The sequence below is a fragment of the Oryctolagus cuniculus genome, chromosome 7, assembly GCF_051225735.1.
Source record: "Oryctolagus cuniculus isolate XC-2025 breed Fujian yellow rabbit chromosome 7, ASM5122573v1, whole genome shotgun sequence".
NCBI lineage: Eukaryota > Metazoa > Chordata > Mammalia > Lagomorpha > Leporidae > Oryctolagus > Oryctolagus cuniculus.
In genome coordinates this window covers 2,115,177-2,142,819 of record NC_142873.1, presented here as the reverse complement: position 1 = coordinate 2,142,819, position 27,643 = coordinate 2,115,177, and the positions used below count along the sequence as shown (strand labels likewise).

The 27,643-nt window shown below is 55.6% G+C and overlaps 1 protein-coding gene across 1 annotated transcript in view; it reads right to left on the bottom strand.

Moving 5' to 3' along the window:
- The window catches only part of LOC103346519 (golgin subfamily A member 2), a 108,653-nt gene that overhangs the window by 3,587 nt on the left and 77,423 nt on the right, over window positions 1–27,643 (bottom strand). Inside the window, exons 2-4 of the mRNA XM_089336792.1 lie at window positions 23,483–23,605; window positions 1,928–2,155; window positions 715–771 (exon numbers count right to left, since the gene is read on the bottom strand). The gene's annotated coding sequence lies outside the window, so the exon portion shown is untranslated. The remainder of the gene's footprint in view (window positions 1–714; window positions 772–1,927; window positions 2,156–23,482; window positions 23,606–27,643) is intronic.

Sequence of the window (27,643 nt, the reverse complement as noted above, 5' to 3'; positions counted from 1 at the left end):
AGCACAGGTAAGATCCCTTCTCTCCCTGAGGTTGACGTCCCAGGGAGCCTGGAAATCTTGGATTCTTAGAGCTAAAAGAGACCTTTGACAACTGCCATTTCCACCTCCTTGGGAAACTCAAGCCCAGGGCGGAGAGGCGCTTGTCCAAACTCAAAGCTCAGGTCAGGGCCTGAGTCAGGGTGGGGACACGAGTCTCATGGCCAGCGCTGAATGAGAGGCCACAATCCCAGGACTGTGTGGCCAGGGTGCAAGCAGGGGTGTCTGGAGAAGAGAGGAGGTGGAGAGGGCAGCAACAGGATGAGAGGCATGCTGCATGCTCCATGCTCTGGGGTCCCTCCAGCTGAGACCTGGCCCACCCAGCACCCCACTCTCCCTCAGCACCAGGGGACCCCCAGCCCCTTTCTTCAGAGCCCACGGGGAAACAGAAGCCCAGGGTGGGCAGCATGGAATCAGGGGACCCCACTGGGCTCTTACCAATTCCTCTATGGTGTTACTGAGTTGTTTGTTTGTTAGATAGCTGGAGTCCAGGGCTACTGCCAGCTCTTGGTACTGGCTCTGAGGCACATGCAGAGAGGAGGAGTTGCAGGAGGGTTTGGGGAGAGGCAGAGAGAGCAGTCATTAGGGCTGGGGGGGCACCGGCTGTCTCAGCTGGTAGCAGGGCACTCAGCCCCCGCTGTGGGAGAAGGGGGGGGCTGGCCCTGCAGAGCCACTCACCTCCAGATCCTCCATGTAGGAAGATGTGAGGCCCTCTCCATTGATGTAGGACATTGACTAGAAGAGACAAGAGCTCCCATGGAGATGCTACATCCTCCACCGCCAAGTCCCTACCCTCAGACTACCTCTCCACCCCACCTCCACCTGGCAACTCCTCTGCCCAGCTTGGCCTCTCCTCTCGTCACCCTCTATGCCTACACTCAGACTACCTCTCCTCCCACCTCCACCTGGCAACTCCTCTGCCCAGCCTGGCCTCTTCCTCTCATCACCCTCTATGCATACCCTCAGACTACCTCTCCTCCCACCTCCACCTGGCAACTCCTCTGCCCAGCCTGGCCTCTCCTCTCATCACCCTCTATGCCTACCCTCAGACTACCTCTCCTCCCACCTCCACCTGGCAACTCCTCTGCCCAGTCTGGCCTCTTCCTCTCATCACCCTCTATGCATACCCTCAGACTACCTCTCCCCCCACCTCCACCTGGCAACTCCTCTGCCCAGCTTGGCCTCTCCTCTCGTCACCCTCTATGCCTACCCTCAGACTACCTCTCCCCCCACCTCCACCTGGCAACTCCTCTGCCCAGCTTGGCCTCTTCCTCTCATCACCCTCTATGCCTACACTCAGACTACCTCTGCCCCCACCTCCACCTGGCAACTCCTCTGCCCAGCCTGGCCTCTTCCTCTCATCACCCTCTATGCCTACACTCAGACTACCTCTGCCCCCACCTCCACCTGGCAACTCCTCTGCCCAGCCTGGCCTCTTCCTCTCATCACCCTCTATGCCTACACTCAGACTACCTCTCCCCCCACCTCCACCTGGCAACTCCTCTGCCCAGCTTGGCCTCTTCCTCTCATCACCCTCTATGCATACCCTCAGACTACCTCTCCCCCCACCTCCACCTGGCAAACTCCTCTGCCCAGCCTGCCTCTTCCTCTCATCACCCTCTATGCCAGCTTCTCCTGGGTCTCATCACCATCCCCCTCCCTTCCTGAGTGATGCTCTCCCAGTGCTTCCTGCACTGAGATACATGGTCACCATTCTCATGGCCACATCCTTCATCTGTATGGCTTCCAAGAAGAAGCCAACACCCAGCCTGCCCAACACGGCCCAGCAGGTCAGTCTCTCCCAGGATCTCCCCATCTCTCAGGAATCCCAGCCTCCATTTCTGTCCTTTCCTCTCTCTCCTCTCTTCCTGAGTCCCAGTGTCTGGGGTACCTCAGAGACAAGACCATTGAGCTGCCGAGCAGGTTGACGCAGGCTCTCCGTGGAGGACAATGTCCTAGGGACAGGCACGCAGAGGTCAGGGGTGCAGGGGCTTGATGCAAAAGAGGTCCTTGGGCCGTGGCCTGCCCTCATTCCCATGGCTTAGGGAATGCTGCCCACACAGGAAGACACTCACTTGGTCTCATCTATGAGGACAGGGCCATGGTCAGCATCATGGATCTGAGGGAGAACAAAGAGACAGTGATCACCTGATTTCCAGTAAGAACCACTCAGGGTGGCAGGAGCCCATCTCCTTCCAGCAACCTGCCACTGCCACAAGCTCAAGAGAAGGCCCTGTCTTGGCCTCCCCCACCCCAGTGCTGGGAAGGGTGCTTGGCATTGGGAACCAAGCTGCGGGAAGAAAGGAGAAGAGAAGGCACAGCAGGCGCAGTCCTCTGGGAAGGGAGATGGTACAAGCATATGGGGTAGCAGGCACAAGGACAGAGGCAGAAACCCGAGTTGGTGCCATGCTAGGTAGACTAGCACCAGGGGGCGCTACACCACCAGGTAACACGGTGGCATCAGCAGAGGGTGGTGCAGGAGCAGTGCAGTCTTTGGGCGCCTGTCAGGGAACAGAGCAGGGGGTTAGGGGGCTGTGCAGGAGAGGAGCTGCCTTGCTGCCATGGACACAAGGGCACAGACCAGGTAGGAAGATGTTGTAGCAGTCAAAGTGACAACCACACATGCTGGGAACCACAGGGGTTGTGGGAATGGCTTGCCCAGGCTTGGGGACACATGGCATCTTTTCAGGTGGCCAAAGCTCAAAGGAAGGGGGCTATGACCTCTGTGGACACAAGGCCCTGATTCTCCCTGGACCTCAGCAAGGGCTCTGACCTCTGGCAGCTGCAGCAGGCAGAAGGAACGGGCACCAAGATCAAGCAGCACGGCAGTGTTCTTCCAGAAAGCCAGTCTCTGCCGCACAGTGACCCTAACTCTAGGCCCCTGCTGGGCCGAGGCTGCTGGTGGATGACAGGGCTCCCTCCAGGTAGTTCTCTGCCGCTGCCCTCTCCTGCTCTCTGCCCTTTCTCCCTGCCCTCCTCTCTGCCTCAACCATCAGCTTTATTTCTCTGATTCAGGCCTTTCTAAGGAGAAATGTTGCCCAAGAAGCCTCTCCCTGCTTTCTGGAGATAAAATCAACCACAGCCGCCTCATGGGCATACTTCTCAGCCCAATCTCACAGCTCCAGAAACACCTACTCTACCAAAAGAAGCCAGGAAATCACAGGTAAGATGTCTGCTCTTTGATTTGGCACATGGAGGTCATGGCGCCTCATTGCCAGAAAAACTGCTAGGGAACAATGCGGGGATCTAGTGCTTGGAGCTGTGGAGAAGCCTCTCCTCCTTCTTCCCCAGCGGGACCCCCTCCCTCGGCCAGCCCCATCCAGCTTCTCCCCAGGCTCAGGCCTAACTCTCGGTCCAAGCATCTGGCTCTAAAGACCACCTCATGTCAGCAGGCCAGACAGCCGCACACAACCAAGATGGCTGAACAAGTGACAGCAGCCAGAGGAGCTGAGTGGAGGCAGGGAGTTGCTGCCTGCTCTCTGAACCCTTCAGCCCTGGCCTCTGAAAACCCCAATCGGCTGCCTCCTTAGAGTCCAGGCTGCAAAGCCTATAGATGAGGAAAAGGCGTGCTGACTCTGCACTTATATCTTTGGAGAGTGGACCAGGGGATGGACTACTTCTCTCCCCCCCTCTCCCTCTCTCTGTCTCTCTCTCTCTCTTATCTCTGCTTCCCTATAACTGAGTTTTTCAAATACATAAATAAGTAAATAAAAATTGAATCTATCTACTGTGATTACTTTGTGAACAACCAGGTCACAATTCTACGTCTGAAGCTGGAGCTTCGACTGGGTGTCAAGAAACCAGATGAGAAGCCTGCCCCTCACTTTCAGTCTGAAGGCACAGCTTCCCCACAGCATCAGGACACCAGATGAGAAGCCTGCACCTCGCTTAACAATGATGGTGAAGCTTCGCCTGGGTGTCAGGACACCAGATGACAAGCCTGAACCTGCCTTTCAATCTGAAGATGGAGCTTCGCCTGGTTGTCAGGACACCAGATGAGAAGCCTGCCCCTGGCTTCACATCTGGAGGTGGAGTTTCCCAGGGTGTCAGGACACCACATGAGAAGCATGCACCTGGCTTCACATCTGGAGGTGGTTTCCCAGGGTGTCAGGGCACCAGATGAGAAGCCTGCACCTCGCTTTCATTCTGAAGTTGGAGCTTTGCCTAGGTGTCAGGACAACAGATGAGAAGCCTGCACCTGGCTTTCAGTCTGAAGGTAGAGCTTCACCTGGATGTCAGGACACCAGATGAGAAGCCTGCACCTGGATTTCTGTCTGCAGGTGGAGCTCAGCCAGGGTGTCAGGACACCAGATGAGAAGCCTGCACCTGGCTTTCAGTCTGAAGGTGAAGCTTCACCTGGGTGTCAGAACACCAGATGAGAAGTCTGCCACTAGATTCACATCTGTATGTGGAGGTTTGCCTGGGTGTCAGGACACCAGATGAGAAGCCTGTACCTGGCTTTCAGTCTGAAGGTGGAGCTCACCTGGTGTCAGGACACCAGATGAGAAGCCTGCACCTGGCTTTCAGTCTGAAGGTGGAGCTTCGCCTGGTTGTCAGGACACCAGATGAGAAGCCTGCACCAGGCTTTCCACCTAAAGGTGGAGTTTCGCCTGGGAGAAAGGACAGTAGATGAGAAGCCTGCACCTGGCTTCCTGGCTTTCAGTCTGAAGTTGGAGATTCACCTGGGTGTCAGGAAACGAGATGAGAAGCCTGCCCCTCGCTTCACATCTGAAGGTGGAGTTTCCCAGGGTGTCTAGACACCAGATGAGAAGCCTGCACCTCGCTTCCAGTCTGAAGGTGGAGCTTCGCCTGGATTCAGGACACCAGATGAGAAGACTACACCTGCCTTCATGTCTGAAGGTGGAGCTTTGCCAGGGTGTCAGGACACCGATGAGAAGCCTGCACCTGGCTTTCTGTCACAAGGTGGAGCTTCGCCTGGGTGTAAGGACACGAGATGAGAAGCCTGCACTTTGCTTTCAGTCTGAAGGTGGAGCTTCGCCTGGGTGTCAGGACCCCAGATGAGAAGCCTGCACCTCGCTTTCAGTCTGAAGGTGGAGCTTCTCTTGGGAATCAGGCCACCAGATTAGAAGCCTGCACCGGGCTTTCAGTTTGAATGTAGAGCTCTACTAGGTGTCAGGACACCAGATGAGAAGCCTGCACCTGGCTTTCAGCTTGAAGGTGGAGCTTCATCTGGGTGTTAGACACCAGATGAGAAGCCTGCACCTCGCTTTCAGTCTGAGGTGGAGCTTCTCTTCGGCATCAGGCCACCACATTAGAAGCCTGAACCTGGCTGCACATCTGGATGTGGAGCAATCCCAGGGTGTCAGGACACCAGATGAGAAGCCTGCACCTCGCATCACGTCTGCGGGTGGAGCTTCTCCTGGCTTCACGTCTGGAGCTGGAGCTTCACCTGGGTGTCAGGACACCAGATAAGAAGCCTGCACCTGGCTTTCAGTCTGAAGGTGTAGATTCGCCTGGATGTCAGGACACCAGATGAGAAGCCTGCACCTCACTTTCATTTGAAGGTGGAGCTTCAAAAGGCTGGCAGGACACCAGATGAGAAGCCTGCACCTGGCTTTCAGTCTGAAGGTGGAACTCCTCTTCTGCATCAGGACACCAAATTACAAGACTGCACCGGGCTTTAAGACTGAAGGTGGAGCTTGACTGGGTGTCAGCACACCAGATGAGAAGCCTGCCCCTCGCTTTCAGTCTGAAGGTGGAACTCACCTGGGTGTCAGGACACCTGATGGGAAGCCTGCCACCCGTTCACATCTGAAGGTGGAGCTTCGCCTAGGTGTCAGAACACCAGATGAGAACCCTGCACCTGGCTTCACATCTGGAGTTGGAGCTTTGCCAGGGTGTCAGGAGACCAGATGAAAAGCCTGCCCCTAGCTTCACATCTGTATGTGGAGGTTCGCCTGGGTGTCAGGACACCAGATGAGAAGCCTGCACCTCACATGACGCCAAAAGGTGGAGCCTCGCCTGGGTGTCAGGACACCAGATGAGAAGCCTGCACCTGTCTTTCAGTCTGAAAGTGGAGCTTCGCCTGGGAGTCAGGACGCCAGATGAGAAGCCTGCACCTGTCTTTCAGTCTGAAGGTGTAGGTTAGCCTGGGTGTCAGGACACCAGATGAGAAGCCTACACCAGGTTCTCAGTCTGAAAGTGTTCTTCACCTGGGTGTCAGGACACCAGATGAAAAACCTGACCCTCACTTTCAGTCTCAAGGTGGAGCTTTGCCTGGGTGTCAGGACACCAGATGAGAAGCCTACACATGGCTTTCAGTCTGAAGGTCGAGTTTCGTCTGGGTATAAGGACACCAGATGAGAAGCCTGCCCCTCGCTTCACATTGAAGGTGGAGCTTCGCCTGGGTGTCAGTACACCTGATGAGAAGCCTGCACCAAGCCTCACATCTGAAGGTGGAGGATCGCCTGTGTGACAGGACACCAGATGAGAAGCCTGCAGCAGGCTTTCAATCTGAAGGTCTAGCATCGCCTTGGTGTCAGGACACCAGATGAGAAGCCTGCACCTGGCTTTCTGTCTGAAGACGGAGCTTCGCCTGCGTGTCAGGACACCAGATGAGAAGCCTGCACCAGGCTTTCAGTCTGAAGGTGAAGCTTTGTCTGATTGTCAGGACTCCATATGGGAAGCCTGCACATGGTGTTCAGTGTGAAGGTAGAGCTTCACCTGGGTTTCAGCACACCAGATGAGAAGCCTGCACCTGGTTTCAGTCTGAAGGTGGAGCTTCGCCTGGGTGTCAAAACACCAGATGAGAAGCCTGCACCTCACTTTCAGTCTGAAGGTGGTTCTCGGCTGGGTGTCAAGACACCAGATGAGAAGCCTGCACCTAGCTTTCAGTCTGAATGTGGAGCTCTGCTGGGTGTCAGGACACCAGATGAGAAGCCTGCACATCAATTTCAGTCTGAAGGTGGAGCTTCAACTGTGTATCAGAACACCAAATGAGAAGCCTGAACAACGCTTTCAGTCTGAAGGTTCGAGCTTCTCTTGGGAGTCAGGACACCAGATGAGAAGCCTGCACCTGATTTCACATCAGGATGTGGAGATTTGCCAGGGTGTCACGACACTAGATGAGACGCCTGAACCTCACATCACGTGTGCAATGGAGCTTTGCGTGGGTGACAGGACAGCAGATGAGAAGCCTGCCCCTCGCTTCACATCTGAAGGTGGAGGATCGCCTGGGTGTCAGACACCAGAAGAGAAGACTGCACCTGGCTTTCAGTCTGAGTGTGGAGCTCACATTAGTGTCAGGACACCAGATGAGAAGCCTACACCTGGCTTTCAGTCTGAATGTGGAGCTCTGCTGGGTGTCAGAACACAAGATGAGAAGCCTTCCCCTCGTTTCACATCTGAAGGTGGAGCTTCGCCTGGTTGTCAGACACCGGAAGAGAAGACTGCACCTGGCTTTCAGTCTGAAGGGGGAGCTTCGCCGGCGTGTCAGGTCACCAGATGAGAAGCCTAAACATCGCTTTCAGTCTGAAGGGGGAGCTTCGCCTGTGTGTCAGGACACTAGATGAGAAGCCTGCACCTGGCTTCACTCTGAGGTGGAGCTTCACCTGGGTACCACGACACCAGATGAGAAGCCTGCACCTAGTTTCACTTCTGAAGGTGGAGCATCCCTGGATGTCAGGACACCAGATGAGAAGCCTGCACCTCGCTTTCAGTCTGAAAGTGGAGCTTCGCCTAGTTGTCAGGGCACCAGATGAGAAGCCTGCCCCTCGTTTCACATCTGAAGGTGGGGTTTCACCTGGGTGTTGGACACCAGATGATAAGCCTGCACGAGGCTTTCCATCTGAATGCGGAGCTTCGCCTGGGTGTCAGAACACCAGATGTGAAATCGGCCCCTAGCTTCACATCTGTATGTGGAGGTTCGCCTGGGTGTCAGGACACCAGATGAGAAGCCTGCACCTCACATGACGTCAAAAGGTGGAGCCTCGCCTGGGTGTCAGGACACCAGATGAGAAGCCTGCACCTGGCTTTCAGTCTGAAGGTGAAGCTTCACCTGGGTGTCAGAACACCAGATGAGAAGTCTGCCTCTAGATTCACATCTGTATGTGGAGGTTCGCCTGGGTGTCAGGACACCAGATGAGAAGCCTGTACCTGGCTTTCAGTCTGAAGGTGGAGCTCACCTGGTGTCAGGACACCAGATGAGAAGCCTGCACCTCGCTTTCAGTCTGAAGGTGGAGCTTCGCCTGGTTGTCAGGACACCAGATGAGAAGCCTACACCAGGCTTTCCACCTAAAGGTGGAGTTTCACCTGGGAGAAAGGACACTAGATGAGAAGCCTGCATCTGGCTTTCAGTCTGAAGGTGAAGCTTCACCTGGGTGTCAGGACACGAGATGAGAAGCCTGCCCCTCGCTTCACATCTGAAGGTGGAGTTTCCCAGGGTGTCTAGACACCAGATGAGAAGCCTGCACCTCGCTTCCAGTCTGAAGGTGGAGCTTCACCTGGATTCAGGACACCAGATGAGAAGCCTGCACCTGGCTTTCAGTCTGAAATTGGAGCTTCGCCTAGTTGTCAGGACACCAGATGAGAAGCCTGCCCCTCATTTCACATCTTAAGGTGGAGCTTCGCCTGGGTGTCAGGACACCAGATGGTAAGCCTGCACCAGGCTTTCCCTCTGAATGTGGAGTTTCGCCTGGGTGTCAAGACACCAGATGAGAATCCTGCACCTCACTTTCAGTCTTAAGGTGGAGCTTCTCTTGGGCATCAGGCCACCAGATAGAAGCCTGAACCTGGCTTCACATCTGGAGGTGGAGATTCCCAGGATGTCAGGACCCCAGATGAGAAGCCTGCACCTCACTTTCAATTGAAGGTGGAGCTTCACCAGGGTAGCAGGACACCAGATGAGAACCCTGCAACTGGTGTCACATCTAGAGTGGGAGCTTCGCCAGGGTGTCAGGACACCAGATGAGAACCCTGCAACTGGCGTCACATCTGGAGTGGGAGCTTCACCAAGGTAGCAGGACACCAGATGGGAAGCCTGTAGCTGGTTTTCAGAATGAAGGTGGAGCTTCGCCTGGGTGTCAGGACACCAGATGAGAAGCCTGCACCTCGCTTCACATATGGAGGTGGAGCTTCGCCTGGTTTCAGGACACCACATGAGTAGTCTGCACTTCACTTTCAGTCTGAAAGTGGAGCTTCGCCTGGTGTAAGGACACCAGATGAGAAGCCTTCACCTGGCTTTCAGTCTGAGAATGGAGCTCACCTTGGTGTCAGGACAACAGATGAGAAGCCTGTACCTGGCTTTCCATCTGAAAGTCAAGCTCACCTGGGTGTCTGGACACCAGATGAGAAGTTGCCCCTCGTTCACATCTGAAGGTTGAGCTCACCTGGGTGTCAGAATACCAGATGAGAACCCTGCACCTGGCTTCACATCTGGAGTTGGAGTTTGCCAGGGTGTCAGGACACCAGATGAGAAGCCTGCCCCTCGCTTCACGTCTGGAGGTAGTGCTTCGCCTGGTGTCAGGACACCAGATGAGAAGCGTTCACCTGGCTTTCAGTCTGAAGGTGAGGCTTCGCCTGGGTGTCAGGACACCAGATGAGAAGCCTTCACCTGGCTTTCAGTCTGAAGGTGGAGCTCACCTGGCTCTTAGGACACCAGATGAGAAGCCTGCAACTCACTTTCATTCTGAAGCTGGCACTTGGCCTCGATGTAAGCACACCAGATGAGAAGCCTGCACTTCGCATCATATCTGGAGGTGGAGCTTCCCCTGGGACTCAGGACAACAGTTGAGAAGCCTGCACCTCACTTTCAGTATGAAGATGTAGGTTCACCTGGGTGTCAGGGCACCAGATGAGAAGCAGGCCCCTCACTTTCTGTCTGAAGGTGGAGCTTTGCCTGGGTATCAGGACACCAGATGAGAAGCCTGAACCTGGCTTTCTGTCTGAGGTTGGAGCTCACCTGGATGTCACGACACCAGATGAGAAGCCTGCACCTCGCTTTCCGTATGAAGGTGGAGTTTCGCCTGGGTGACAGGACACCAGGTGAGAAGACTACACCTACCTTCATGTCTGGAGGTGAAGCTTAGCCTGGTTTCAGGACACCAGAAGAGAAGTCTGCACCTCACTTTCAGTCTGAAGGTGGAGGTTCACCTGGGTGTAAGGACACCAGATCAGAAGCCTTCACCTGGCTTTCAGTCTGAAGGTGGAGCTCACCTTGGTGTCAGGACCCCAGATGAGAAGCCTGTACCTGGCTTTCAGTCTAAAGGTGAAGCTTCGCCTGGGTGTCTGGACACCAGATGAGAAGCCTGCACCTCGCTATCAGTCTGAAGGTGGAGCTTCGCCTGGTTTCAGGACACCAGGTGTGAAGCCTGCCAGTAGCTTCACATCTGTATGAGGAGATTCACCTTGGTGTCAGGACACCAGATGAGAAGCCTGCACCTGGCTTTCAGTCCGAAGGTGGAGCTTTGCCAGGGTGTCAGGACACCAGATGAGAAGCCTGCACCTGGCTTTCAGTCTGAAGGTGGAGCTTTGCCAGGGTGTCAGGACACCAGATGAGAAGCCTGCACCTGGCTTTCAGTCTGAAGATGGAGGTTTGCCTGGGTGTCAGGACACCAGATGAGAAGCCTGAACCTCACTTTCAGTCTCAAGGTGGAGCTTTGCCTGGGTGTCAGGACACCAGATGAGAACCCTGTGCCTCGCTTCCAGTAAGAAGGTAGAGCTTCGCTTGGGTGTCAGGACCCCAGATGAGAAGCATACACATGGCTTTCAGTCTGAAGGTCGAGCTTCGTCTGTGTGTCAGGACACCAGATGGGAAGCCAGCACCTGGCTTCACATCTGGAGGTGGACCTTCTCTGGGGCATTAGGCCACCAGATGAGAAGCCTGCACCTGGCTTTCAGTCTGAATGTGGAGCTCTGTGGGAGGCAGGACACCAGATGAGAAGCCTGCACCTGGCTTTCACTCTGAAGATGGAGCTCGGCTGGGTTTCAAGACAACACATGAGAAGCCTTTCCCTTGCTTCACATCTGAAGGTTGGGTTTCACCTGGGTGTCAGGACAACAGATGAGAAGCCAGCCCCTTGTTTTATTAAGGTGGAGCTTCGCCTGGGTGTCAGGACACCAGATGAGAAGCCTGCACCTGGCTTTCAGTCTGAGTGTAGAGCTCTTCTGGGTGTCAGGACACCAGATGAGAAGCCTGCACGTGGCTTTCTGTCTCAAGGTGGAGCTTTGCCAGGGTGTCAGGACACCAGATAAGAAGCCAGCACCTCACCTTCAGTCTGAATGTGGAGGTTCGTCTGGGCCTCAGGACACCAGATGAGAAGCCTGCACCTGATTTCACATCAGGATGTAGAGATTTGCCAGGGTGTCACGACAGCAGATGAGAAGCCTGCCCCTCACTTCACATCTGAAGGTGGAGCTTCGCCTGTGTGTCAGAACACCAGATGAAAAGTCTTCACATGGTTTTCAGTGTGAAGGTGGAGCTTCGCCTGGATGTCAGGACACCAGATGAGAACCCTGCACCTGGCTTTCAGTCTGAAGGTGGAGCTTCGCCTGGAAGTCGGGACACCAGATGAGAAGCCTGCAAGTCACTTTCAATCTGAATTGGGAGCTTCAACTGGGTGTCAGGACACCAGATTAGAAGCCTGCACCTGGCTTTCAGTCTGAAGGTGGAGCTTCGACTGGGTGTCATTACACCAGATGAGAAGCCTGCATCAGGCTTTCAGTTTGAATTTGGAGTTTCGCTTGGGTGTCTGGACACCAGATCAGAAGCCTGCACCTGGCATTAAGTCTGAAGGTGGAGCTTCGCCTGTGTGTCAGGACACCAGATGGGAAGCCAGCACCTGGCTTTCATTCTTAAGGTGGAGCTTCGCCTGGGTGTCAGAACACCAGATTAGAAGCCTGTACCTGGCTTTCAGTCTGAATGTGGAACTCACCTATGTTTCAGGACACCTGATGAATAGCCTGCCCCTCGTTCACATCTCAAGGTGGAGCTTCGTCTGGGTGTCAGGACACCAGATGAGAAGCCTGCACGGGATTTCAGTCTGAAAGTGGAGCTCACCTGGGTGTCAGGACACCAGATGAGAAGCCTGCACCTGGCTTTCAGTCTGAAGGTGAAGCTTCGCCTGTGTGTCAGGACACCAGATGGGAAGCCAGCACCTGGCTTTCATTCTGAAGGTGAGGCTTCGCCTGTGTGTCAGGACACCAGATGGGAAGCCAGCACCTGGCTTTCAGTCTGAAGGTGAAGCTTTGCCTGGGTGTCAAGACACCAGATGAGAAGCCTGCACCTCACTTCACATCTGCAGGTGGAGCTTCGCCTGGGTGTCAGGACACCAGATGGGAAGCCAGCACCTGTCTTTCAGGCTGAAGGTGGAGCTTTCCCTGGGTGTTGACACCAGATGAGAAGTCTGCACATCGCTTTCCGTCTAATGTGGAGCTTCGTCTGGGTGTCAGAACACCAGATGTGAAGTCTGCCCCTAGCTTCACCTCTGTATGTGGAGGTTCGCCAGGGTGTTAGGACACCAGATGAGAAGCCTGCACCTGGATTTCAATCTGAAGGTGGAGCTCAGCTGGGTGTCAGGACACCAGATGAAAAGCCTGCACCTGGCTTTCAGTCTGAGTGTAGAGCTCTTCTGTGTGTCAGGACACCAGATGAGAAGCCTGCACCTGGCTTTCTGTCTCAAGGTGGAGCTTTGCCAAGGTGTCAGGACACTAGATAAGAAGCCACCACCTCACCTTCAGTCTGAAGGTGGAGCTTCTCTTGGGCATCAGGACACCAGATGAGAAGCCTGCACCTGATTTCACATCAGGATGTGGAGATTTGCCAGGGTGTCATGACAGCAGATGAGAAGCCTGCACCTCACTTCACATCTGAAGGTGGAGCTTCGCCTGGATGTCAGGACACCAGATGAGAAGCCTGCCCCTCATTTGACATCTGAAGGTGGAGCTTCGCCTGGGTGTCACGACACCAGCTGAGAAGTATGCACCTGGATTTCAATCTGAAGGTGGAGCTCGGCTGGGTGTCAGGACACCAGATGAGAAGCCTGCACCTGGCTTTCAGTCTGAAGGTAGATCTCACCAGGGTGTCAGGACACCAGATGAGAAGCCTGCACCTGGTTTTCACTCTGAAGGTGGAGCTTCGCCTGGGTGTCAGGACACCAGATGAGAATCCTGCACCTTGCTTTCCATCTGAAGGTGGAGTTTCGCCTGGGTGTCACAGCAGCAGATCAGAAGCCTACACCTAGCTTTCAGTCTGAAGGTGGAGCTTCACCTGGGATACAGGACGCCAGATGAGAAACCATCACCTTGGTTTCATTCTGAAGGTGGAGCTTCGCCTAGTTGTCAGGACACCAGATGAGAAACCTGCACCTGGCTTTCAGTCTGAAGGGCGAGCTTAGCCTGGGAGTCAAGACGCCAGTTCAGAAACCTGTACCTAGCTTTCCGTCTGAATGTGGAGCTTTGCCTGGGTGTCAGAACACCAGATGAGAAGTCTGCCACTAGCTTCACATCTGTATGTGGAGGTTCCCCTGGGTGTCAGGACACCTGATGAGAAGCCTGCACCTGGATTTCAGTCTGAATGTGGAGCTTCGCCTGGGTGTCAGGACAACCGATGAGAAGCCTGCACCTGGCTTTCAGTCTGAAGGTGGAGCTTCGCCTGGATGTCAGTACACCTGATGAGTAGTCTGCCACCCGTTCACATCTGAAGGTGGAGCTTCGCCTAGGTGTCAGAACACCAGATGAGACCCCCGCACCTGGCTTCACATCTTGAGTTGGAGCTTTGCCAGGGTGTCAGTAAACCAGATGGGAAGCCTCCACCTCGCATGACATCAAAAGGTGGTACTTCGCCTGGGTGTCAGGACACCAGATGAGAAGCCTGCACCTGGCTTTCAGTCTGAAGGTTGAGATTAGCCTGGGTGTCAGGACACCATCTGAGAAACCTGCACCTCACTTTCCGTCTGAATGTGGAGCTTCACCTGGGTGTCAGAACACCAGATGTGAAATCTGCCCCTAGCTTCACATCTGTATGTGGAGGTTCGCCTGGGTGTCAGGACACTAGAAGAGAAGCCTGCGCCTGGCTTTCAGTCTGAAGGTGGAGCTTTGCCTGGGTGTCCGGACTCCAGATTAGAAGCCTGTACCTGGCTTTCAGTCTGAAGGTGGAGCAACCTGGGTGTTAGGACACCTGAGGAGAAGCGTGCCCCTTGTTCACATCTGAAGTTGGAGCTTCGCCTAGGTGTCAGACCACCAGATGAGAACCCTGCACCTGGCTTCACATCTTGAGTTGGAGCTTTGCCAGGGTGTCAGGACACCAGATGAGAAGCCTGCACCTTGCTTTCAGTCTGAAGGTGGAGTTTTTCCTGGGTGTCAGGACACCAGATGAGAAGACTGCACCTGGCTTTCATTCTGAAGGTGGAGGTTAGTCTGTGTGTCAGGAGACCAGATGAGAAGCCTGCACCAGGCTTGCAGTCTGAAAGTGTTGCTCACCTGGGAGTCAGGACACCAGATGAGAAGCCTGCACCTCACTTTCATTCTCAAGGTGGAGCTTTGCCTGGGTGTCAGGACACCAGATGAGAAGCCTGCACTGGCTTTCAGTCTGAAGGTGGAGCTCACATGGGTGTCAGGACACCAGATGAGAAGCCTGTACTTCGCTTCCAGTAAGAAATTGGAACTTCGCTTGCATGTCAGGACACCAGATGAGAAGCCTACACATGGCTTTCAGTCTGAAGGTCTTGCTTCGCCTGGGTGTTAATACACCAGATGAGAAGCCTGCCCCTAGCTTCACCTCTGAAGGTGGAGGATCGCCTGAGTGTCAGGACACCACATGAGAAGCCTGTAGCTGGTTTTCAGTCTGAAGGTGGAGCATCGCCTGGGTGTCAGGACACCAGACGAGAAGCCTACACCTGGCTTTCAGTCTGAAGGTGGAGCTTCACCTGTGTGACAAAACACAAGATGAGAAGCCTGCCCCAAGCTTCAAATCTGAATGCGGATGTTCACCCGGGTGTCAGGACACCAGATGAGAAGCCTGCACCGGGCTGTCTGAGTGGATCTTTGCCTGGATTCAGGACACCAGATTAGAAGCCTGTACCTGGCCGGCGCCGCGGCTCACTAGGCTAATCCTCCGCCTAGCGGCGCCGGCACACCGGGTTCTAGTCCCGGTCGGGGCGCCGGATTCTGTCCCGGTTGCCCCTCTTCCAGGCCAGCCCTCTGCTGTGGCCAGGGAGTGCAGTGGAGGATGGCCCAGGTGCTTGGGCCCTGCACCCCATGGGAGACCAGGAAAAGCACCTGGCTCCTGGCTCCTGCCATCGGATCAGCGCGGTGCGCCGGCCGCAGCGCGCCGGCCGCGGCGGCCATTGGAGGGTGAACCAACGGCAATGGAAGACCTTTCTCTCTGTCTCTCTCTCTCTCACTGTCCACTCTGCCTGTCAAAAAAAAAAAAAAAAAAAAAAAGAAGCCTGTACCTGGCTTTCAGTCTAAAGGTGGAGCTCACCTGGGTGTCAGGACACCTGATGAGAAACCTGCGCCTCGCTTCACCTCTGAAGGTGGAGGATCGCCTGGATGTCAGGACACCAGATGAGAAGCCTGCATCAGCCTTTCAGTCTAAAGGTGGAGTTTCGCCTGGTTGTCAGGACACCAGATGAGAAGCCTGAACCTGGCTTTCTGTCTGAAGGTGGAGATCACCTGGATGTCAGGACACCAGATGAGAAGCCTGCACCTGGCTTTCAGTATGAAGGTGGAGCTTCGCCTGGGTGACAGGGCACCAGATGAGAAGCTTGCACCTCCCATGACGTCAAAAGGTGGAGCCTCGCCTGGGTGTAAGGACACCAGATGAGAAGCCTGCACCTGGCTTTCAGTCTGAAGGTGGAGTTTCGCTTGGGTGTCAGGACACCAGATGAGAAGCCTGCACCTGGCTTTCAGTCTGAAGGGGTGATTAGCCTGGGTGTCAGGAGACCAGATGAGAAGCCTGCACCTGGCTTTCAGTCTGAAGGTGGAGTTTCGCTTGGGTGTCAGGACACCAGATGAGAAGCCTGCACCTGGCTTACAGTCTGGCGGTGGAGCTTCGCCTGGGAGTCAGGACACCAGATGAAAAGCCTGGACCTGGGTTTCAGTCTGAAGGTGGAGTTCCGTCTGGGTGTCAGGACACGCGATGAGAAGCCTGCAAGTCGCTTTCAATCTGAAGTGGGAGCTTCGCCTGGGTGTGAGGACACCAGATGAGAAGCCTGCACCTGGCTTTCTGTCTGAAAGTGGAGCTTCGCCTGGGTGTCAGGACACAAGATGAGAAGCCTGCACCTCGCTTTAAGTCTGAAGGTGGAGCTTCGCCTGGATGTCACGACACCAGATGAGAAGCCTGTAAGTCGCTTTCAATCTGAGGTGAGAGCTTCGCCTGGGTGACATGACACCAGATGAGAAGCCTGCACCTCACTTTCAGTCTGAAGAGGGAGCTTCGCCTGGGTGTCAGGACACTAGATGAGAAGCCTGCACCTGGCTTTCAGTCAGAAGGTGGAGCCTCGACTCGGTGTCATTACACCAGATGAGAAGCCTGCATCAGGCTTTCAGTCTGAAGGTGGAGCTTCGCCTGGATGTCATGACACCAGATGAGAAGCCTGCACCTGGCTTTCAGTCTGAAGGCGGAGCTTCCCATGGGCGTTAGGATACCAGATTTGAAGCCTGCACCTCGCTTTCAGTCTGAAGGTGGAGCTTCGCCTTGGTGTCAGCACACCGCATGGAAAGCATGCACCTGGATTTCAGTCTGAAGGGGTGATTAGCCTGGGTGTCAGGAGACCAGATGAGAAGCCTGCACCTGGCTTGCAGTCTGAAAGTGTTGCTCACCTGGGAGTCAGGACACCAGATGAGAAGCCTGCACCTCACTTTCAGTTTCAAGGTGGAGCTTTGCCTGGGTGTCAGGACACCAGATGAGAAGCCTGTACCTCGCTTCCAGTAAGAAGGTGGAACTTCGCTTGGATGTCAGGACACCAGATGAGAAGCCTACACATGGCTTTCAGTCTGAATGTCATGCTTGGCCTGAGTGTTAAGACACCAGATGAGAAGCCTGCCCTTCCTTCACCTCTGAAGGTGGAGGATCGCCCGGGTGTCAGGACACCACATGAGAAGCCTGCAGCTGGTTTTCAGTCTGAAGGTGGAGCTTCGCCTGGGTGTCAGGACACCAGATGAGAAGCCTGCACCTGGGTTTCAGTCTGAAGGTGGAGCTTCATCTGGGTATCAGGACACCAGATGAGAAGCCTGCCCCTTGTTTCATATCTGAAGATGGAGCTTCGCCTGGGTGTTTGCACAGCAGATGAAAAGCCTGCACTTTGCTTTCAATCTGAAAGTGGAGCTTCGCCTTGGAGTCAGGACGCCAGATGAGAAGCCTTCACCTGGGTTTCAGTCTGAAGGTGGAGCTTCGCCAGGATTCAGGACACCAGATGAGAAGCCTGCCCAAGCTTCACATCTGAAGGTGGAGGATCTCCTGGGAGTCAGGACACCAGATGATAAGCCTGCACTTGGCTTTCAGTCTGAAAGTGGAGCTTCCCCTAGGTGTCAGGACCCCAGATGAGAAACCTGCACCTGGCTTCATGTCTCAAGTTCGAGCTTTTCCTGGGTGTCAGGACACCAGATGAGAATCCTGCACCTGGCTTTCAGTATGAAGGTGGAGCTTCGCCTGAATATCAGGCCACCAGATGATAAGCCTGAACCTGGCTTTCTGTCTGAAGACGTAGCTTCGCGTGGGTGTCAGCATACCAGATGAGAAGCCTGCACCAGGCTTTCAGTCTGAAGGTGAAGCTTCACATGATTGTCAGAAGACCAGATGAGATGTCTGCCCCTAGCTTCACATTCTGTATGTGGAGGTTCGCCTGGGTGTCAGAACACCAGATTTGAAGTCTGCCCCTAGCTTCACATGTGAATGGGGCAGTTCACCTGGGTGTCAGGACACCAGATGAGTAGCCTGCCCCTCGTTTCACATCTGAAGGTGGAGCTTCGCTTGGGTGTCAGGACACCAGATGAGAAGCCTGCACCTGGCTTACAGTCTGGCGGTGGAGCTTCGCCTGGGAGTCAGGACACCAGATGAAAAGCCTGGACCTGGGTTTCAGTCTGAAGGTGGAGTTCCGTCTGGGTGTCAGGACACGCGATGAGAAGCCTGCAAGTCGCTTTCAATCTGAAGTGGGAGCTTCGCCTGGGTGTGAGGACACCAGATGAGAAGCCTGCACCTGGCTTTCTGTCTGAAAGTGGAGCTTCGCCTGGGTGTCAGGACACAAGATGAGAAGCCTGCACCTCGCTTTAAGTCTGAAGGTGGAGCTTCGCCTGGATGTCACGACACCAGATGAGAAGCCTGTAAGTCGCTTTCAATCTGAGGTGAGAGCTTCGCCTGGGTGACATGACACCAGATGAGAAGCCTGCACCTCACTTTCAGTCTGAAGAGGGAGCTTCGCCTGGGTGTCAGGACACTAGATGAGAAGCCTGCACCTGGCTTTCAGTCAGAAGGTGGAGCCTCGACTCGGTGTCATTACACCAGATGAGAAGCCTGCATCAGGCTTTCAGTCTGAAGGTGGAGCTTCGCCTGGATGTCATGACACCAGATGAGAAGCCTGCACCTGGCTTTCAGTCTGAAGGCGGAGCTTCCCATGGGCGTTAGGATACCAGATTTGAAGCCTGCACCTCGCTTTCAGTCTGAAGGTGGAGCTTCGCCTTGGTGTCAGCACACCGCATGGAAAGCATGCACCTGGATTTCAGTCTGAAGGGGTGATTAGCCTGGGTGTCAGGAGACCAGATGAGAAGCCTGCACCTGGCTTGCAGTCTGAAAGTGTTGCTCACCTGGGAGTCAGGACACCAGATGAGAAGCCTGCACCTCACTTTCAGTTTCAAGGTGGAGCTTTGCCTGGGTGTCAGGACACCAGATGAGAAGCCTGTACCTCGCTTCCAGTAAGAAGGTGGAACTTCGCTTGGATGTCAGGACACCAGATGAGAAGCCTACACATGGCTTTCAGTCTGAATGTCATGCTTGGCCTGAGTGTTAAGACACCAGATGAGAAGCCTGCCCTTCCTTCACCTCTGAAGGTGGAGGATCGCCCGGGTGTCAGGACACCACATGAGAAGCCTGCAGCTGGTTTTCAGTCTGAAGGTGGAGCTTCGCCTGGGTGTCAGGACACCAGATGAGAAGCCTGCACCTGGGTTTCAGTCTGAAGGTGGAGCTTCATCTGGGTATCAGGACACCAGATGAGAAGCCTGCCCCTTGTTTCATATCTGAAGATGGAGCTTCGCCTGGGTGTTTGCACAGCAGATGAAAAGCCTGCACTTTGCTTTCAATCTGAAAGTGGAGCTTCGCCTTGGAGTCAGGACGCCAGATGAGAAGCCTTCACCTGGGTTTCAGTCTGAAGGTGGAGCTTCGCCAGGATTCAGGACACCAGATGAGAAGCCTGCCCAAGCTTCACATCTGAAGGTGGAGGATCTCCTGGGAGTCAGGACACCAGATGATAAGCCTGCACTTGGCTTTCAGTCTGAAAGTGGAGCTTCCCCTAGGTGTCAGGACCCCAGATGAGAAACCTGCACCTGGCTTCATGTCTCAAGTTCGAGCTTTTCCTGGGTGTCAGGACACCAGATGAGAATCCTGCACCTGGCTTTCAGTATGAAGGTGGAGCTTCGCCTGAATATCAGGCCACCAGATGATAAGCCTGAACCTGGCTTTCTGTCTGAAGACGTAGCTTCGCGTGGGTGTCAGCATACCAGATGAGAAGCCTGCACCAGGCTTTCAGTCTGAAGGTGAAGCTTCACATGATTGTCAGAAGACCAGATGAGATGTCTGCCCCTAGCTTCACATTCTGTATGTGGAGGTTCGCCTGGGTGTCAGAACACCAGATTTGAAGTCTGCCCCTAGCTTCACATGTGAATGGGGCAGTTCACCTGGGTGTCAGGACACCAGATGAGTAGCCTGCCCCTCGTTTCACATCTGAAGGTGGAGCTTCGCTTGGGTGTCAGGACACCAGATGAGAAGCCTGCACCTGGCTTACAGTCTGGCGGTGGAGCTTCGCCTGGGAGTCAGGACACCAGATGAAAAGCCTGGACCTGGGTTTCAGTCTGAAGGTGGAGTTCCGTCTGGGTGTCAGGACACGCGATGAGAAGCCTGCAAGTCGCTTTCAATCTGAAGTGGGAGCTTCGCCTGGGTGTGAGGACACCAGATGAGAAGCCTGCACCTGGCTTTCTGTCTGAAAGTGGAGCTTCGCCTGGGTGTCAGGACACAAGATGAGAAGCCTGCACCTCGCTTTAAGTCTGAAGGTGGAGCTTCGCCTGGATGTCACGACACCAGATGAGAAGCCTGTAAGTCGCTTTCAATCTGAGGTGAGAGCTTCGCCTGGGTGACATGACACCAGATGAGAAGCCTGCACCTCACTTTCAGTCTGAAGAGGGAGCTTCGCCTGGGTGTCAGGACACTAGATGAGAAGCCTGCACCTGGCTTTCAGTCAGAAGGTGGAGCCTCGACTCGGTGTCATTACACCAGATGAGAAGCCTGCATCAGGCTTTCAGTCTGAAGGTGGAGCTTCGCCTGGATGTCATGACACCAGATGAGAATCCTGCACCTGGCTTTCAGTCTGAAGGCGGAGCTTCCCGTGGGCGTTAGGATACCAGATTTGAAGCCTGCACCTCGCTTTCAGTCTGAAGGTGGAGCTTCGCCTTGGTGTCAGCACACCGCATGGAAAGCATGCACCTGGATTTCAGTCTGAAGGTGGAATTTTGCATGGGAGTCAGGACACCAGATGAGAAGCCTGCAGATGGGTTTCAGTCTGAAGGTGGAGCTTCACCTGGTTGTCAGGACACCAGATGAGAAGCCTGTACCTCGCTTTCAGTCTGAAGGTGGAGCTTCGCCTGGGAGTCAGGACACCGGATGAGAAGCCTGCACCTCACTTTCAGTTTGAAGGTGGAGATTCGCCTGCGTGTCAGGACACCACATGGGAAGCCTGCACCTGGATTTCAGTCTGAATGTGTAGTTTCACATGGGTGTCAGGACACCAGATGAGAAGCCTGCAAGTCGCTTTCAATCTGAAGTAGGGGCTTCAACAGTGTGTCAGGACACCAGATGAGAATCCTGCACCTGTCTTTCAGTCTGAAGGGGAGCTTCACCTGTGTGTCTGGATACCAGATGAGAAGCCTGCACCTCACTTTGAGTCTGAAGGTGGAGCTTCGCCTGGGTGTCAGGACACCAGATGAGAAGTCTGCACCTGGCTTTCAGTCTGAAGGTGGAGCTTTGCCTGGGTGTCGATACCAGATGAGAAGCCTGCACCTGGCTTGAGAATGCTTTAGTCTGATTCCTAGCTCCAGTCTGACTGCAGTTTCCTCCTCATGCCAGCCCTTGGAGACCCTGTGATGGCTCAAGTACACTGAGCTACTCAAAGTCAAATTTCAGCTGTCAGCACTTCTCCGTGCCTGGGCCCTGCCCAGACTATGTAATTTGTTGTCTCCTCTGAGGCTGCAGAGTGAGTCATGGCCCCTGGCCAGACCTTCCTGGGTGGGAGCCGCCATGATGGTTGACCAGCTATCTGTCCCTTTCCCTAGGCCCATCTCCAGATCAGCCCTGCTACACTGGCTTGGCTGAAGGCCCTGGGGCAGTTAGACAGGAAGTGCCAACATTATCTGCAGGTTATGGCCTACCTAGCCCCGTGTGCCTGTGCCCTGCCCCTCCCCCAACTCAGGCTCGCTGCAGCCCTGGAAGGTGTTCTATGACCTCACTATGCTGCCTATGACCTCATCGCTCCCTCTGCCTCCCCCACTCGCCACGTGGATGAATATTACCCACCTTTAATCTTCACACTGGCCTCAAATGCCACCTTTTCCAGCCACAAGTCCATTTGGAACCCACCTCCCTCACCTAGCCATGCAGCTGGCCTATTGCCGCCTTTCCCCTGCCCCCTCAGAGCACTCTGCCACCCCCATGGCACCTCCTGTCTTGTTCTTCTACTTCCACCACTGTGCATCCAATGCCTTTGCGATCCACGGGCCCAGTGAACATGGTTGAGTGCCCCATCTGATTTGTCAAAGAGACGAGGGGCAGGCAGAGTGTCCTAGCACTGGTCTGTCTGGGTAGCCTCACATCCTTGCCGGTTAGTTCCTCTGAAGAGCTAACCTCCATCCTTGTGATTATAAAGCCAATTCATTTTCTCTTAATTCTACCTTCTCACTCTCAAACCAAAATGGAATTCATCAAGTTGAAAAATCACTCAGTTCCATCTGGTCTACTTGCCCAGAGGGCAAAATGTAACAGCATTTGTATTTTTTCAAATCTCTCCTGGTCTAACCGCACTGGGCATTCAAAGCCCAAAACCCTACAGACCTGCTCTGAAAGTTATTCCCAAATCACCAAATCTTTGAGGTGTGCCTTACCCTCTCCAAGATGATAAAAGACACAAGGGAAGGGAAAAACACAATTAACCAAGCAGGGGAGGAAGCAGACATAAGCAGGCCGAGGGTTAATGGCAGCAACTTAAAACAAGCCAGAGGCAGTCTCCACCAAATGAGACAAGCCTCAGGGACATGCACACCTGGGAGGCAGCAAGCCAGAGAAGGGGTCTTGGCACTGCCTCCCCTTCCACTTGTCCTATGGGGCAGCGCTACCCCATTGGAATGGTTAAGGTCAGACACCAGCACCTTCAGTATGTCCTGCATCTAGAGGCGGTGAAAAGGGGAAAACAAGGGCAGGGGAAGACACAGAGAATGGCTTAGAGAGAGGCGAGGATGTCGGGGAAGGAAGAGGTGGAGTGAGGAAACAGAAGCTGAGGAAGAGCAGAGATCCATACCGTGGTCCCCCAGGCCATCCTCTCAGACTGGCCATTGCTGCCTCAACTGACAGAGGGAAAAGTCCCCAGGCCCCAGAGTCACATGAAGTGCAGTCACTGACCAGCGCGGCTCTCAGACCCTCCCCCAGACACGACCCCCACTCTCCATGTTAAAACCAGACTTCTGCAGAAGGGTTCTTTTGAACAAGGGAGGCTACAGCTCAACAATTAGAAGACACTGTTCCAATCCAATAATATCTGACAGCCTGAAACAGAAGCCCAGGGGAGGCTGTGACTTTTCTGAGGTCATCCAGAGCCAAGGCCGAATCCCAGTGCCTGGGGCTTCCTAAGGGAACAGCCTGATGGCCGGGCTGCTCTCGCTGACCTGGCTTTTCCTGAGGCCAGGGATGAGGAAGTCGCAAATACCAGCGACTATGAATGTTACAAGACCCTGTATTCTGGATTAACATGAGAACAGCAAAAACTCTAAAACTTTGTAAGTAAAACATCAGCCCTATCTGTTTCACAGATGTGGAGAGAGAGGCCCAGAAAGCTTGAACAAATTGCCTTACATCATATCCCTAGCAGAGGGAAAGGGAGCATTCAGACCCAGAATCCTTGACCAGTATCTAACACTCCCTTCCACCATCTTCCACTGTCCTCTGGATCCCCAACCCCCCATCCTCCATTGCCCCTTAGCCCCCGAGCCCCCACCAGCCTGGCCAGCCAAGACTCACATCCTCAGTTGAGTGACAACCCCGAGAAGTGGTTGTCTCAGGGCTACTGCCGTTTTTAAGGTTTTTCTTCTTTTTTCCTCCTGCAGTACCACCAGGCCTGTTCTTCTGCTGATACTCTCTTAACTGTGGAAAGGAAAAGCAGTTGATTCTCTGGAATGCCCTAAGCCCCTGCGGTCACATCCTACTTCACAGTGTTCACAAGAACTCTCATGTCCACCACTGGCTTCATGCCACCGACAACCCTTCAAGGGGCTGGAACGATCAGTTAACGTCTGAAGAACTGACAGCATGGCTTCAATAAAAGGGAATGATGGAATTTAAAATCAGCTTCCAACTCTCACTTCTGGGGTTCTGCCAAGAATCAGCAGCTGCTGGGAGCAAAACCAGAGGTAGAGGTAGAAGGTTAACATTATGTGGTCAGGAATTGTACTTTGTGTGGTTTGGAAACAAGACATTGGGTCCTTCCTTCCATATCAGAACCTCGCAGAACTTCGAGGGGCACCCCGAGGAACCCTGGACACCGAGGAGAAAGTAGAACCCAGGCATTATTCCAGCCAAGGGCCCATTATGACTTCACGACAGGTTCCGACCCAAGCCCCAGGGCGGCCTCACCAAGCTGCTCCCTGCTCCTCTGTGGCAGTGCCCTCACCCAGCTTCAAAAACTCCCCTGGGGAGGGTTCAGGCTACAAAGTTTAGTCTCTCAAAGTCTGTTCCACAGACGGTCACACAGCTGTCACTCCAGAGAGCCTGAGTGTGGGGCACTCTGCTCCCAGGGTCAGGGAAATTGAATGTGAGCCTGAGAACTCGCACACCCCCCAAAGTAAGTCTCTGGAGAGTCGAAACCTGGGGGAAAACCAAACCTGTTTTCCCGCGGTCACCCAGAAACACTGCCCACACTTCCAGCTCCCCGGGAACGGGACACATCTCACTGTCAGTGTCCGAGCTGAGGAAGGGGGTCCCCAAGTCCCCAGTCCCCTTGCAGGCAGAAGCAGAAAGGGGGTGAGGACTTAGGGGACTGGGCCGGGAGATCAAAGCCCGAGCTGGAGGTAATGACAGTCCCCGGGGGATTTGGCCTCAGTGCATCCCACTCTGCGCTACCCACGCGCTGCGCAGGGGGAGGTGGGGCGCAGGGTAGGGACCCGAGTCCTTGGAGACTGAGCCCACAGACCCCAAGGAGGTTTGGCTTCGGGAGGCCAGAGGTGAGGTCTGAGGCTGGGCCGAGGAGCCCCAGGAGCCAATGGCCCAAAGTCACCCAGGGGTGACAAGCTGGGTGCTGAGGGGGTGGTGCTGGCTGAGAGGACTTGGATGGGGGAAGGGGCGCTCGGGCTCGACCCGAGTGTCTGAGGAGCCGCACAGACCCCGGCCACGGACCTGTCGTCAGAGGGGCAGTGGGCTGGGCCGGGGACGTGACCCCGACGTTTTACCTTTTTCTTGGCCGCAGCCAGCTTGCTCAGTCGGGTTTCCTCCGACATCGCGGGGTGGGGAGGGCGTGGGGCGGAGTGGGGCACATCACCACGATCCCGGCAACCACTGCGAATTGCTCCCGGCAGCTACCGCGCAGGTGTGTGACTGAGCCAGGAGACGCAGGTTCAGGGCAGAACTAGGCGGGGCTGGGTGGGCGTGGTCGCCACACTTCAAGCCCATTGGTCAGTGAGAAAGACGAAACAAAGAGGGGCGTGGTCCGAGGCGTCAAAATGGGAGCTGAGTGTGCAGCTCTGTCACCGCCCACTCTGGGGGCGGGGCGATTTCCCTTGGGTGCGCGCGCAGCTTTCTGGGAGCCCTCTCATGGCGTCCGTCACAGAATTCTAATCAGTCTGCGGACCCCAGAGGCCGCTCTCCGGCCTGCGCCCTGGACCCCTTTTCTCCACAGGCGCCCCCGAACCGGGGCCCTCAGACCCCAGGGCTCAGGAGGTGGGCGCGGAGCGCAGAGCAGGGGACACTGCATCAGTTCATGAGCCCTTTCTGACTCCTCCCAGATGTGCCCAGAAGTTCTCGTTTCAGAAATCCCCTCGGGGACCCCTTTCACGTCCTCCAGACACTGCCCCTCTCACACCCAGCCCTTCCTCGAGGGGCCTCACACTGACCCTGCCCAGCTGGATCCCGGCGGCTCCTACTCCCGCGCCCCCATGGGCCCCCTTTCCCCTCAGAGCAGCTCCGGGGCCTCAGCCTCTCCCACGCTTCCCTCCAGGGCTGAGCAGGACCCGGCCGCAGCTGCCGCGGGGCCTTCCGGTCACGGTGAGTAGCCCGCGCCCCCCGACCCTGTGCGTGTCTGTGCCCCCCGACCTGTGAGAATGTCTGTGCCCCTGACCCATGAGGATGTCTGCGCTCCTTAGTGTGCCTGCGCCCCCCGACCCGTGAGGATGTTTGCGCTCCCAAACCGTGAGCATGGCTACGGACCCAGACCCCGTGAGGATGCTAGCACCTCCCGACCCCGTCATGGTGGCTGCACCCCCCGACCCGTGAGGATGTCTGTGCCCCTGACCTGTGAGGATGCCTGGGCCCTGCGACCCATGCAGATGGTTGTGGACCCCATCCTGTGAGGGTGCCTGTGCCCCCCAACCCGTGAGGATGTCTGTGCCCCCAAGCCGTGAGTGTGACTGCAGACCCCAACCCCATGAGGGTGGCTGCGGCAGACCCCAACCCTGTGAGGGTGCCAGCACCTCCCAACCCTGTGAAGGTGGCTGCACCCCCGACCTCTTGAGGGTGCCTGGGCCCCTCGACCCGTGAGAGTGCCTGTGCTCCCTGACGCCATTAGGGTGCCAGGGCCCTTCGAGCCTTGAGGGTGCCAGCACCGCCAACCCTGTGAGTGTGCCTGGGCCCTCCAACACTGTGAGAATGGCAGATACCAACCCCATGAGGGTGTCAGTGCCCCCGAACCCCGTGAAGGTGTCAGTGCCCCCTGACCCATGAGGGTGCCAGTGACCCCCAACCTGTGAGTGGGCCAGCACCCCTGGACTCTGTGTGGGTGGCAATGCCTTCCATCCCATGGGGAGGATGTCTATGTGCCCCCCACACAGTGGCATCATGGCTACCCCCAGCCCTCCCCCACCCCAACCACAGCCCACAGGTGGGCCTTCCTCAGTCTTCCTGGGCAGACAAAACTCTGGGAGGCTCCCGAGCTGTCTTTCAGAATCCCTCTCAGTGCCCCCTGAGGAGCGTCAGCCAAGGTAGGCACCTGCCACTCTGCCTGTCTCAGGACTGCATCTGCCCCACTGCACCAGCCCCACACTGGGGGGAACCCCTGGGACCTCAGGGCCAAGCCCCTCCCTCTCCCTACTGCAGCTCCAGACTCCCTCTTTCCTGTTTCTGTCCTTGGGCCAGCTGGCTCTCTCCTCTCCCTTCCCAGGCAGCCTTGGGACTCAGTGCAGCTGCCCAGGGCCTCCGTGGCTGAGCCTGGGGGTTCTCGGGACAGGATCCGCACCACTGGCAGATGTGGGTGCCCTCTGAGCTGTCAGAGAGGTCAGAGAGCTTGTGGTTGATGGTGTAGGGGCTGGGAACTTGGGGGGTGTTGTTGTGGGACAGCCAGAGGTCTTTGAACTTCCTCCTGGGCGTGTCACACCTGCCCCAATCGGAGCTGTGCTGCTGGGGACAGGGGGTATCCTGCCCCCTGGCCTGGGAGCCCCAGCACAGGCCATGGTGAAAGGCCGGGGGTCACCTCGTCCCTTGGGTGTGCAGTTGAGCAGTGGCCAGGGTGAAGCATTCGGTTGCTTGATGACCTCAAATCCTGAGAATCCTCTGCACCCATCAGCCCAGGCAAGGCAGGGACCCGCAGCCTTCCTGCCTCCCACCTGGGCATTGTCACACCTGCTACTGGCTGAAGGTGGGGTCCTCAGCCCCAGACGAAGCCCCTTAGCCAGGGCAGGTCAGCTACTCTGAGTTCCGCCCAGCTGGGCCACAGAGTTGGCCCAGGGCCCCACCTGCCACTCTTCGCTGGCCTCTGACTCTCCCTCTTCTGCTTTTCCCCAGCAGGGAGGGCCCCGCCTTGCCTCCACGACCTGCAGCCCCCTGACCAGCCGAGGCTCCCCTCTTAGATTTTTGAGTTTGTGGCCACCTGCCCGCCCTGCCTCCTCAGGGTCCCGTCTGAGGACGCTGGGCTTTTTGAGCACCCGAGGGGCCTCCGGCGACCCCTCCAGCTGTCCATTTTAGCTGCCCGCTCCTGGT